Source organism: Amblyomma maculatum, unplaced genomic scaffold (assembly GCF_055883805.1).
Source record: "Amblyomma maculatum isolate TAMU_Amacu unplaced genomic scaffold, ASM5588380v1 scaffold_15, whole genome shotgun sequence".
NCBI classification, from domain to species: Eukaryota; Metazoa; Arthropoda; class Arachnida; order Ixodida; family Ixodidae; genus Amblyomma; species Amblyomma maculatum.
The window spans coordinates 12,310,350-12,323,262 of NW_028146740.1; positions in this window are offsets into that span (position 1 = coordinate 12,310,350).

Genomic DNA, 12,913 nt, shown 5'->3' on the forward strand with positions numbered 1-12,913 from the left:
AGTGAATAAGCTGTTTTATGGACGTAATGCTAGTACTAATTTCGTGTCCGGAACTTAACTTATCTCATATAAACCAGCCATAAAGGATAGCTGCGCTCATCACGAATTTTGTGACGGGAGTGAGACACTCCGGTACAAGTTGAGGAAACAACGTTTTGTTAGAAGACGTCTCTCGCTTCGTGCACGCCGAGCGTTCGTGAAATGAGCGGCCAGCAGTGACAAAAAAAAAAAAAAAAAAAGACGTTTTTGGAGAACTTTGGCTTTAGCGGACTGTGCTAGAAAAGCGATCTTCAAGTTTAAGTACTCAGGTCGCGGAATTGCCTACAGATAGAGTAAAGATAATCCCCCCATAGAAACCACCACCACTGCTCTCGCAAAAAGCTGCACAGAGCACGAGTAGGAGTATTCCTTGGTTCTTTTACATAGTTGTCAAACAAATGCATGTACTCTTGCTTGCGTTCAATTGTTCAATTTTAATTTAACGGTTCCAACGGCAACATAAGCATGTAAACTTAATTCAGTATTCCCCTACGACATTACGTCATATTCTGTTCCGCTGAAACAAAGCATGTCGCTTTTATAAAATATAGGCTGCACTTTTAACGACTCCAGTGGTGTGTAGTCCTAAATTTACAATACAAGGTTACCGTGAAGTTAGCCCCAAAGCTGCCCGGGCCTAGAAGTAATTTTCCCTCCCTTCAAGCGTCGTTCACGGGTTCCTTGTTTCTGGGAAAAGTAGGGGGAGCTAGTGGGGTCGGAGTACAAAGCCCTTTTCTTCCGAGCGCGCAGTCTTTCTTCCCTTACTCTGGGCTTGCGAGCGCCCTGTTCCTGCCGGGTAGCTCTGCAGATATTCAGGTTTTGTGTGCGAGAGGCATCGCCCAGAGGGTGCGAAAAAAAAAATACAGAGAGGGAAACTTTCGATCAGCGTTTCGGAATATGCGCTCGCTGGCAAGGGCAAGTTTGTTTTCAAGCGGATCCTACTATTGAGCGTAAGCCTGGTGGGGCGAGGGTTGGTGTTTTCGTTATTTTACTTTTGTTCTTTTTTGTAGAGTCTTGCTCTTCAATGGGTGCACAATAGGCGGTCAGTTGGCTGCCACTTGAAATATGCAGAGTACTGTTCAAATTTTGTTTGTGATGGCTGTCGCTGGCCTCACTTTCTTGCCCCAGGGCTTGCGCACGTGCTCCGTGTATGGTGTGTAGTGCGTGCTGGACGAGGCTGTACTTCCTGGCCGAAAACGATTTCGTCATATATCGTAGCCCCGTCGGACTTTTCCTGAAGATTGACGCTGGTCACCTGTCATAAGCTTCTGGTCGTGCGCGAGTCCGACACTGTCAAAGCTTGACTTCGGCTTTGCAAGTAGGGTTAGAATGTTTAGGTCTCGTTTTCGATCTACGGGGTTCTCTTTTGAATAATCCTCTCATGTCATCAACATGTTGGCAGTGTTGTACGCTCTGAGGTGCTGGTTACGTAGTGTTTTGTAAATGTTAGCCCTAAGTCGAAATAAGTGTCAAGAGGATGTGATTGAGAACGGGTAATAGGCAAGGCTGCATAGCTGATTGTTGCATGCAGTACAGCGAGTGTTGTGCTATCTTTAATGACCGCCGCTGCGCTTTCTAACTCGCAGAGAATTTAAAAGGTGGAACATGCGGACATTGTCCCGCTTGATTGAGAGCGTAAGCGCGTGGAGAATTCTGACTGTGTACCTTGAGAATGCTCCACCTCAAACCTGCGCTGCGTCTGAGCATTACTCACCGCACTGCACTTGAAATTTTTACTTTTTCATTTTTCACTATTATTTTTTCCTTTCGGTTCTCAGAAAGCAGTATGGTGATGCGCCACTTTTCGACCGCATGAATCTCGTTGGCCAACTACAAGACCCCTTTAGATTGGGAATACACCGGCCTGATGCAAATCATGAGCGCGCACGCAGGTGTAAGTGCTTTTTACCCACACCGCGAGAGTTGAGAGCGGAGAGCAAGCTCAAGACACACATTCAGAATTCATCACGCACTTAAGCTATCAATCAAGCGGAGTATGATCTCATATGTTCGACTTCATAAATTCTAAGTGTGTTAAAAAGCACAACAAGAGTCGTTAAAGACAGCACAACACTCACTGCACTAGTGCAGCAATGAGCCTTGCCGCATTGCCTATATTCCCATTCTCAATGACACCCGTTTGACAGTTAGTTCGACTAACATTCACAAAACACTACGCAACCATCACTTCAAGCTGTACAACTTTGCCTACATAATGGCAACATGACAGTAATTACCCAAAATAGGACCCTGTGCATCGAAAACGAGAACTCAACATTCCAACTCCTGCATGAAAAGTCGAATTCAAGCTTGTATACTGTCGGACACGCGGAAAACAAGAAGCTCATGAATGGTGACCAATGTCAGAGCTCAAGAAAAGTCCGTCGCGGCTACGATATATATCTGACGGAATCGTTCTCGGCCACGCAGTACAGTCATTGCACCAACCTAATCCAGAACGCAATACATACCCTGAGACCTGAGACAAACAGGCGCAAAACCTGAGACAAACAGGCACTGAGACCAGCGACAGCCATATCAAACAATATTAGAACAAAATTCTAAATATTGAAAATAGCAGTCAACTCACCGCCAACTGTGAACCCGCTGAAGTGTGAGACTCCAGTTTACAAAAAAGGACAAAAGTAAAACTACGAAAACACTAACCCTCATCCCACCAGGCTTACGCCCAACAGTTAGGATCTGCGAGAAAACGAACTAGCACTTGCAAGCGAGCGTACATTCCGAAACGCTGCTCGCAGGTTTCCGTCTATATATATATTTTTCTTTACGCCCCCTTTGTTGGATGCTTTTCGCGCTCAAGGCCGGAACATCTGCAGACCGACTCGGCAGGAATGAGGTGCTCGCTAACACACAGAAAGGGAAGAAAGTCGGCGCGTTCGGAAGGAAAGGCATTTGTGCTCCTACCCCAGTAGCTTCCCCTACTTTTCCCACAACCTAGGGACCCGCGGACGATGCTTGGCGACACAGTGCGAAAATTACTTCTAGCACAACGCAACATTGCGGTTAACTTCAGAAAAAACTTTGTATTGTAAATATAAGACTACACACCACTGGAGTCATGAAAAGTTGAGCTTATATTTTAAACAAACGACTTTTGTTTCAACTTAACAGAGTAATGACGTAATGTCTGTCGTACGCGAATATTGAATTAAGTTCACATGTTTATTTTGTCGTTAGAGCAGTTAAATTATAATTGAACAACCGAACTCAAGCAATGATACATGCATCTTTTTGACAACTACGTAAAAAGACAATGGAATAATCCTGCTCGTGCTTTGTGCAGCTTTTTTGCAAGAGGAGTTGGGGCAGTGCTGTCTATGGGGGGATTATCCTTGCTCTGGTCTGTCGGAAATTCCGCGACCTGAGTACTTAAATTTGAAGATCGTGTTTCTACCACAGTCCGCTAAAGTCAAAGTTCGCGAAAAACTTCGAGAGATTTTTTTTTTTTTTTTTTTTTTTGTCGCTGCTGGCCGCTCATTTCACGAACGCTCAGCGCGCACGAAGCGAGAGACGCCGTCTAACAAAACGTTGCTTCCTCAGCTTGCACCGCAGTGTCTCACTCCCATCACAAAATTCGTGAAGAGCGCAGCTATCCGTAATGGTTGGTTCATATCAGATAAGTTCCGGACACGAAGCTCGCCCTAGCATTACATCGATAAAGCAGCTGGTTCACTCAGCCGCAGCAAAGACAGGCGAAAGCAATTATGGAATCTTAGCGGCAACCTGCAGTTCCCCTGAATGATTTTTGAGATTTGTTCGTTAGACGCCCTCATTGCCTTCACCCAAAGATGCTTCTCCAAACACCCGGTATCCCTGCTTTCAGCATCATTGTCTGCGTAAATATTTTTATAAACTTTAATTTGGCTTCTGATCATGGGTGTAAACCTGACCTTACTAAGGTGGTGCTTTGGGCTAGTTGGTATCACACAACGAAAATATAAAGCCCTGCGGGGAGAGACATGGAACACTGTGTGTCACTGCGCCCTTCTTTCCCGGGGTGCATCACTTCTCAACCTCCTGGAGATTCCCTTTGCAAATATTACAACTACAGTTGAACCCTTTTATAAGGTACGTGCTCTTCGGGGGGGGGGGGGGGGGGGGGGAGTTTTTATCTCCACTATCCGAGGTCCCTCAGGGTATATAATCCCATTTTCTAAGCAGACCTTCTTTCGACCTACTATGAGTAAAATGCGCAAAAAGGAAATGCATATGCTTTGGCATAAGTGTTATTATCGTTTTTATTTACATACTGCAATTTCTTAATGGACCGCCACACACTGAACACAATTCGCAACTTTCTTATATTATTTGCGAACTGTGTTTGAAACGATTGCAAAGTGCCATAGCGATGTGACGTGGCATCGCAACTAGCGATTCCCAACTCCGGAAAAAGTTATGTGTCTGGTAACACTACACGAACTCAAGTAAAAAAAAAAAAAAGAACGCAATGAAATTGTGATTATAGCCAGCTTACCACTAAGGTGCTAGAAGCAGCCAGAACTATGAAACATCACCTGCAGAAATATCACTCGGAAGTTTTTGCTTGTTTGTCAAAAGGTAGCATCGGCTGTGAGTAACAAACCTGTGAATGTCGTGACGAAAGATTAAAAAAAAAATGCCAACAGGACATTCCTGAGTGGAGTTGATATCACGGTTGAATAGCAACCAGAGCAGTTTATTTGTCTTAGCTAGAGCAGAACCACTTCTGTTATGAGGTTTTTTTTTTTTTTGGCCTTGGCTTGGCTGTCTTGCTTTCTAGTCACAATGGTTTGTTTACGTCAGCAGCACAAGCTGATCGCTTTCTTCGCATTTACCGGATAGGTTGTTCATATTGGAAAGGTAAAGCTCAAAAAGACACAAGACGAACTGTCGCAACTGTGAAAAAGATGAAAAGAGAAAAAAAAAAAAAAAAACTACCGCCCTTTATTGGCGAAGACTAAGATTTTATTTCGGCACCGGTATAGAACAGAGAGCTGATGGAGGCCTACTTGATCCGAAAAAGACAGTCGCAATGTTTAAGCCAGCCTTCGGTTATGTTAGCAGATAAGGAGGTGTCGTTCCTGGATAATTCATAATCTTGTCCTTATTGTTTTCACGGGAGAAGGGAGGAAAGCATTTTTTTTTTTAAATATACCATCCGGTGGTTGCGCCTTATGATATGTTTTGCCCCCTTGCAATGTGTTTCGCGCAAACGCTATAGGCTTCCTGTTATCGCTTGAAAGACTTGTATGAAAATGTGTTTCTTCCCAATAAAATTTAGTTGCGAGTCAGCGCACGTCTATCCGCCTTCTTCATTTTGCCTTGTGTCTTTTTGCGCTGTACCTTTCCAATATGAACCTAATACCAACTTGCCCGATTTTATATCCTTTTTCGAATAGATTGTTGTTTATACTGAATTTCAACGTAATTGACAATTCCCGCTGTATTCTTCTAACTAGCGGACACAACATCTACGGTATGCCCTGATAGGAAGTTCCAATAATTGGAGAACCCAACGCGCACTCCCTGTATAGGCTCCGATATGAAGTCGCGCTTGTGTTCCTCGCGGCAAACCTGAGGACCTCATCTACGTTGCATTCCCCCTGCAGGTGCTCCTTTTAGTCATTTGATAGCTGACTGACTTGCTTTTTTCTTACTGAAGTTATGATTAATCATGATGACGCAAGCGTGTCTCTCTTTTTTGTTTTCACTATAGCTGTGCTTTGCGCACGTGCTCCGTGCATGGTGTGTATGGTGTGTAATAAAATCAGTTGTTAGCTGGCGCTCTGTGGTGTGCTTTCTACGTCTTGTATGCCGCGCGGAAGCCTTTCTTGAAGTATAGAACTAAAGCTTATCAGAATTCATTCTTTCTACATGTCATATCTCTGTGGAACAAACTGCCTAAAGATGCGACTGACTGCACATCTCTGGAAACGTATCGCGAATTTATTCATGAATTGATTTTATACAAAAATTACGTAACACTATGTGCGCGAGTGTGTTTTTCTTATGTCTATGGCTATGGCTGTTTCATGTGTTTGAATAGCCCCATCATCTAGCTAAGACATTCGTAGTGCTTGATATTATTCTTCTTAGCGCTGGCAATAATTCCCTCGAGAGATGTACGAATCGTTCAGCACTGATTAAAAAGTAAATACGCACTCACGGCTATTTCTCACATTGAAACGTTCCTCGACGTTTAGTGCCCGTCTAGTACATAATCATGACGTCAGTCCAGGCCAGTCAGGGATTACGCGCGAGCCAGCTCGGACCTGGCCTAGGCCCGCAAAAAAAAAAAAAAAAAAAAAAAATGCGCCACCTGGTCCGGTCCGGCTTGTCCGGCTTGCGTGCCTGGCCGGGCTCCAGCTTCTGGATAAGCCCGATCCCGTGCAGTGCTCTAAACCAGCCTTCCGCGTGGAACAGTGATGCAAACACAGAGTGCAGGTGTCAGTCTTTGCCTTTTCTTGTTTTTTACATGTAGGTTTAAATAGTGTAATTCATGTATATAGTTCGGCTCTGCCTTTTCTCCCGCAATCATGCTACTAAATTCTTCAGTCCCTTTTGTTTTCCATCAGCTCCAGCTCAGGTGCTTACGGAGTAAAACAGCAGCGGCTGAGGCCGGCAAACACATTTTTTGTTTCATGTTTATCCTTATGTGTAATAGCTACTTCAGAATCCTCAGCGGCTCCCTTAGGGGCTTTCAGTGCGTTGAGTCAGTTGCAGGCTCGACTGCCAGTCACCAATTAGGCTCGTGTTCTAAGCAACGCTTTCCTGGAACGTTTTCATTTAAAATGTGCACCCGGCCGCTCCCCTCAGGGTTGTCGCGACTGCAGCTGAACGAACAGATTCTCCCATTGTTCGGCACACGATGCAGGCCTGCCCCTCTCTCCAAACGGTCGCACCCTCTTTCTGCCTGACTTTTCTTTGCTCTTGTGGGACTGCTGTCGATGAATGTGAAGATGGGGAGAGAAAGAATGAAATAGGGAGACTTCGCCGTTTGTATCTTGTTCCCGTTCGCTCCGTGCAGGGCCTCACTTTCACCGCTGACGCCTTCCCTCTGAATGCCTGTGCCCCTGTATGGTAAAAGACGAGAGCATTCGCTGTCCAGACGACCTAGCGGCAGTACAACTGACATCTCTTGATTTAAAGCCCAGTGTGTTCCTCCCCTGACGAGTCTGAAACATCGAAAGCATTGGTGAAGTAACGAGTGTGGGTGCCGAAAAGTCTGCGCTTGACTCGAAGCTACAGAACTGGTACGCGAGCTTCCTCCTTGCTGCTACCGAGAATTCAAGCACTCGACCAGCTGCAGAAAGAGGTCGCGTCTATTTCCTTAACTTCACGAAGGCTTTCTTTTAAAACAGAGATGTCTGTCTTCACAAAGTGGCCTCTGCGGCTAGGGGAATCGCTTTCTTTGTGGAAGCGTATTCGCACATTCTGAGAATCGCTGCCGAACACGTGGTAAACGGCCATATAGCGGGTCAAGAGGAGGGCTATGGGCGTGGCTTATTCGTGGAGGCTTACCGATCAACAGAGCGCAGCTACGCCATCACAGGCAGCAGACATCGCCATTCGTTTTGTCAGTTCTATGTGACTGACATGGCTGCCTGACTTGGCCTTCCCGATGACATATTGATGTATGACACCAAGAGTCAGGACAGACGCGCGAAGAGAACGAAGGGTGCAGAATTAGCGTGCTTTAAGCAGGCGCGATTTACTGCCCCTTTTTATGGGTGGAGAGGGGCACTTCGTGTACACACACAGAGAAACGGAATGGGACATGAGGCTGAATCGTGCTTTTGGGAGTAGCGAACCTGCAGTGTGTATATTTAGATCCTCTAAAGAAGCATTCTAAGCTACACACGCCTGCCCTCCTTGCTCATAGCGTAGCACAGGCGGCGCACTAAATTTGAGACCAAGGAGAAAACTCTCTCTCGTATGTACAGTGGATAAATAAACATATACATATATCAGGTTCCACGACCACGTGACACGGACACGTACGCGCGCGCGCGCGCAAGTGACAGACATGTGTCATTTTGGACATGCGAGGCTGAAATCTATATATCTAAACTAGACTGTGGCGAGGGAAAGTGAACCAATCGGGTACAGCGACACAAATTTAAGACAGACCTGAAGATAACAGAAAGCAATTTTGCTGATTGGGCAAAAAAGGCGCCAAAACTACGCGCGTGCTTATTTAAGCAGGCCCGATTTCTTTGCCCACTTATTCCTGCACGTGATCGTCCGCCGTTTCGTGCCGTTGTTCGTGCGCCAGCTGGAAGCTCGAGCCACAACATTCGGCACCTTTCAGCGATACTGCTGCATTGTCTTTCGTAAGCTGCATCTCCCTGACCAGTTTTCGAAGTCCATCCGATGCCAAGTTTCGATGCACCATCCGGTTGAGAGAGTCATCGCCAAGACGGTAAGTTACAATCTGTCATCTGCCTTTTTTTTTTATATGCTTCGCAATATGTTTGCACCTATAGGCTTGTTCAGATAAGATGGGTGTGATTGCATGCCCACTTTCAGCTTTCAATTATTTTTTTTTATGAAAATGTCTAAGTATCAGCACAGCGAAATGTAACTTAGTTTTGTGAGGCTGGAGCATTTCTTGGAAAAAAAATGCATTGTGAATTAGTGCAACTTGAAAACTGTGTTTTTGTTATTTTCGATGCTCGAAGCTTGCATAAGTTAAAATGATCGTCCTGACTGCTAACCGCGTGGGTGTAGGTTTATTCTGGAAACAGAGACGATAAGCCACGCGATGAGGAGATGACAGTGGTTCAGATCGTATTGCATATTTGTGAAAAGTAAAATGACTGTATAATTTGCGTCTTAGTCGTTAGTGAAACGCCTATGACACCCATTGAGTACTAAACCTCCCGACTGTAAGGACAATAGCTGCCTTTTTATTTAACCTATTTTGATGTTAAGCGCAGCCGCAATGTCTTTACTGTAAGAGGGAGGAGGAAATCATGCCATTGGTGCGTTGTTTTTCCTTCCGCTTTGCATTTAATGTGATTTATTCCGATAATCACCATAAGCCTAATTCCTGTCAAATGTCAACAGTATAAAAATAAAAAAAAGAAAGAAACCCGACGTTTGCCTTGCACTCGTAGACTGATATATGTGTGTATGTGTGTGTCCCAACTAACTTGAACCAAGGGTTAAAAAATAAGATATTTAAGGTACGCCAGGAAAACCAGTTGCATACAATACAATTTCCAGTCGCCTTGCGCACCACAGGCAATTTTTGTTGTGAAATTGCTTAATTAGCTAATTATGTTCTTTTTTCTAATTTAATATATATTAAATTAGAAAAATGTAAATGGGAAAGTTGAAAATCGCCTTCAGAAACCCCCATTCCAGTAACTGCGAAAACGAAAGCATCCCAAATATCTTTTTTTTTCCGGGCTCAGAAGAAAGCCCGCGAAATACAAATAAAACCACGTGACTAGCCCATTCGTGGGCCACGATGTGTCCTTGCAGTGCTTCTTAATGCATGCGCAATTGTCTGCTCTTTGATTTCAACCTGTGTGTAATCGTGTACAGTGTCGAATGTGATATCCGACGCCTTGAAATTAAGGTCCTGTACAGTACGGCCTTCACAGCAGCACATTTTTGTTTTATGAGTAATACGCAGATTTGCCCCGCAAGAAGTTGTATAATTAATCTCACTTGCGCATGTGTATCCTAGAACCATAATAAATATAAAACAACCAAAATGGTGAGAATCGGTTTCAGTTTTCCCCTTTTGGTTTTACCACCTCCCTTAATCTTTCAGATAAATTATATCCTTTCCTATAGTCTCGAGAAAACATCTCCGTTTCTCTTTCATGTAGGGCAAAGGCTACCTGGTGCAATGGAAAGGTTTCTCCAAGTGGCATTGTACCCTGGAGTCTAAAAAAAAATCTCAACGAGGCCTGCCTCCGCGAGTTCACATCCCCAAGAAAGCCATCGAACAGACGCCTGCAGTCTGCGTCTGAAGATTTTCTTTACGAAATCCAGAAAAAGCTCTCAAACTGCCGACGATCAAGCGGGCTACTCAAGGTGAACTTTGAACAAGACATTTTTCGCTGGGTTTTTCACGGCAAAGGCCAGCCATTGGAAAAAAGTTGGCTACTTTGTGAGGAAGAAGACTTTTCGAGGCTTCAACTTCCGTCTGCGTGGTCTGTGCGGGAAAGAAAACTTGGAAACGCGGTAGCCATTGAGTTTCCAGTCAGAATTAAGGCTGTGGTAACGCGTCAAAAATCTTGCAAGAGGTTTCCAAGTGGATTTCCTCGTGAAACCTTGCAGGTGTTTTTTGTGACAAAGGTGATTGCTGGCCTATGGTAATGACATTATAAATTTTTATTCTAATAGAGCTGTACTTTTCTTCGATTTGTTTTGCTTTCTTGATGTTCTGGCTTGTAATGCAAAGCGTGTGATTGTATGAGAGCTACTGTGTAGGCCATTGTGTTAATTTCTTGTTCATGAAATTTCCTACTTTTCATTCGTTTCGTTGTAACAGTTCTGCGACATGGCTAAGCAAGGTAAAGATAGTAACCTGTCTGCAATCTTCAAAAGTAACAGTGTCACTTTCACGCTTAGCAATGCGACAGCTATAAAGATAAGACACGAAAAGGGCCTTCTTCAAAAAACGTACTTTGAAACTGTGCAATCATTTTTGCCAGCGAATGTTAGGCTTGCCATTGCAGGCAAATATTTTGAGGACCGATTTGCGTCACTGTGGAATGGTGCCGATAGGCGCTACAGAGGTTTGACAGGCCGTGCAAAAGCGTCCTTTCTAAACAAGAAGAGGCTTATAAAGATCGACTTCGAGTCTCAATGCAGCCCACCTAAAACGAGGACAGGAGAATCCATAGAGGATATCATAATTGCGGCTCTACAAAAAGAGCTCGACAAAGTGGAAATGGTTTCGGAAAAGACCATAAATGAGCTCAAGGACACCATCTCCGCCTATGAGGCTAAGTGTCTTGACCTTGAGCAGCAAAAGGAAAAATTGAAATCGCGACAGAGTGCAGGGCTACTCAACAAAGGTATAAAGGTCGGCGAGGGGTGCAAAGAAACCGATAAAAGAAAGCTTAATGCTGCTGGTTACTTCATCACGCAAGCACTTGAAGATGTACTGGAGAGTTACGGCCTAGATGTATGCCAGCTTCTGGTTACTGATCTAAAGGGCCTGCTACATAAAATAGTATTCAAGGAAGACAGAGAAATTAGTTCTAATTATAATGTCAAAAAAGGTTTCTGCAGCAATCGTCAGGTTAACTACAATTCCCTTTGTTCCCCAGACAAAAACAAGTTGCGAGAAGTTGCAGCCCTCTTAGACTCGCATTTTGTAAGCAATGTTTTCTGGGAGCACCTCACCGCGAGCGTTCCTAATCTGCCCTCCATAAGACTGATAAATTCTTACAGAGAGCACATCGACAGCAGGATAACAGTCTTAAAAACACCCGGGACCGTGCCTGGCGCACAGGTTTCATTTGAGGAAGACTTAGTGTTAGCTGTGGAAGAGCTAGCCAAAGATGTAGGCATGGATATGAAAGAGCTCTGCACCGAGCCTCTTCTGGTAAAGATAGAGGGTGATGGCTGCGTTGTGAGCAGAAGAACGACCTGGACAACATTATCATTCGTGATAATTTTCAAGCTTCGACAGCTACAAAGCCATAAGCTTCATCGTCTTCTTGGTGTGGCGGAGATCTCTGAGGGTTACTTTGAAATAAGAGAATGCTTTCGGGATTTGATAACAGAAATTAACATCGTCGCAGAAAGGGGTAGCATATCTGTGGGGGGCCACAAATTGGCAGTTCACGTCTGTCTAGGGCCAGACTTGAAATTTTTGCTTGTTGTCCAGGGTATGCAGTCTGCTGCATCACGCTATCCTTGTCCAATTTGTCGAGCGAACCCGCAGACAAGGTCCTCAGCTCTAGCAAGCAACAGAATTTTTAACGAGCTTCCTTTGATTCGTACTCTTGAAAATATGAAAGAGGATTGTTGCTCAGAAGCGAACGGAATGAAAAACGTGCCATTATTTTATTTAGACTCTGCATTAATCATTCCTGATGTTTTGCATATGAAGCTGAGAATAGTTAACCGCCTTGTAGATGGATTGCTTGCAGAAGCTGAAGACAGAGATGGCCGAGAAAAAGTCCGCAATCCGCGATGCATAACTGCACATGTTCAGGACATCGTTGACGCCATAAATAACTGTGGGGTTAAATTCAAAGTCTGGGAAGTTAGTGAAGGAGGCAAGGGAAAAACATTCACGTCCCTATCTGGGGGCGACTGTGAGCGCCTGCTGAAGGCATTGCCAGGAAAGCTGGCTGGCAAATTGTACCCTCAAACAGAGGAAAAATCTTTGCTCCTTTGGAAGCTTCTGCGCAAGATTTTGCACCACCTAGAAAATGATGTTGAAGGTCGCAGCATAGAAAGTGAAGCCTCGGAATTTTTCCACACATTCTTAGAATTAGGAGCTCACGGTTACAAAGGTTATGGTGGCGATTTACACCGTACATTCATATTCTCGCGCACCACGCTCCCTCAAAGCACGAAAAGTTTAAATGCCTCGGCTGGTTTTCAAGCCAAGGCTTAGAGAAAAAAAACGACGTGCTGAAGCATCTACATCACGGAAAGTCCAATAAATGGAATGCAGCCGCTGACGCCCTCAAGCTGGCGAAAAGGCTTGAAGTGAGTGAGAACCTCAGAGTAAGCCGTGCATATAAAAAGAAGGACCAGGAGTATTGGTTTGAAGGACTTATTGAAGAGACACGGGCGAAGAGGCCCCGCTCTGCGGAAGAAAGACCGAGAGGAGGAAATCCGCTACAAAATGTAGACGCTATGGATGCGGGAGAATTGCGCACGGAGCTTC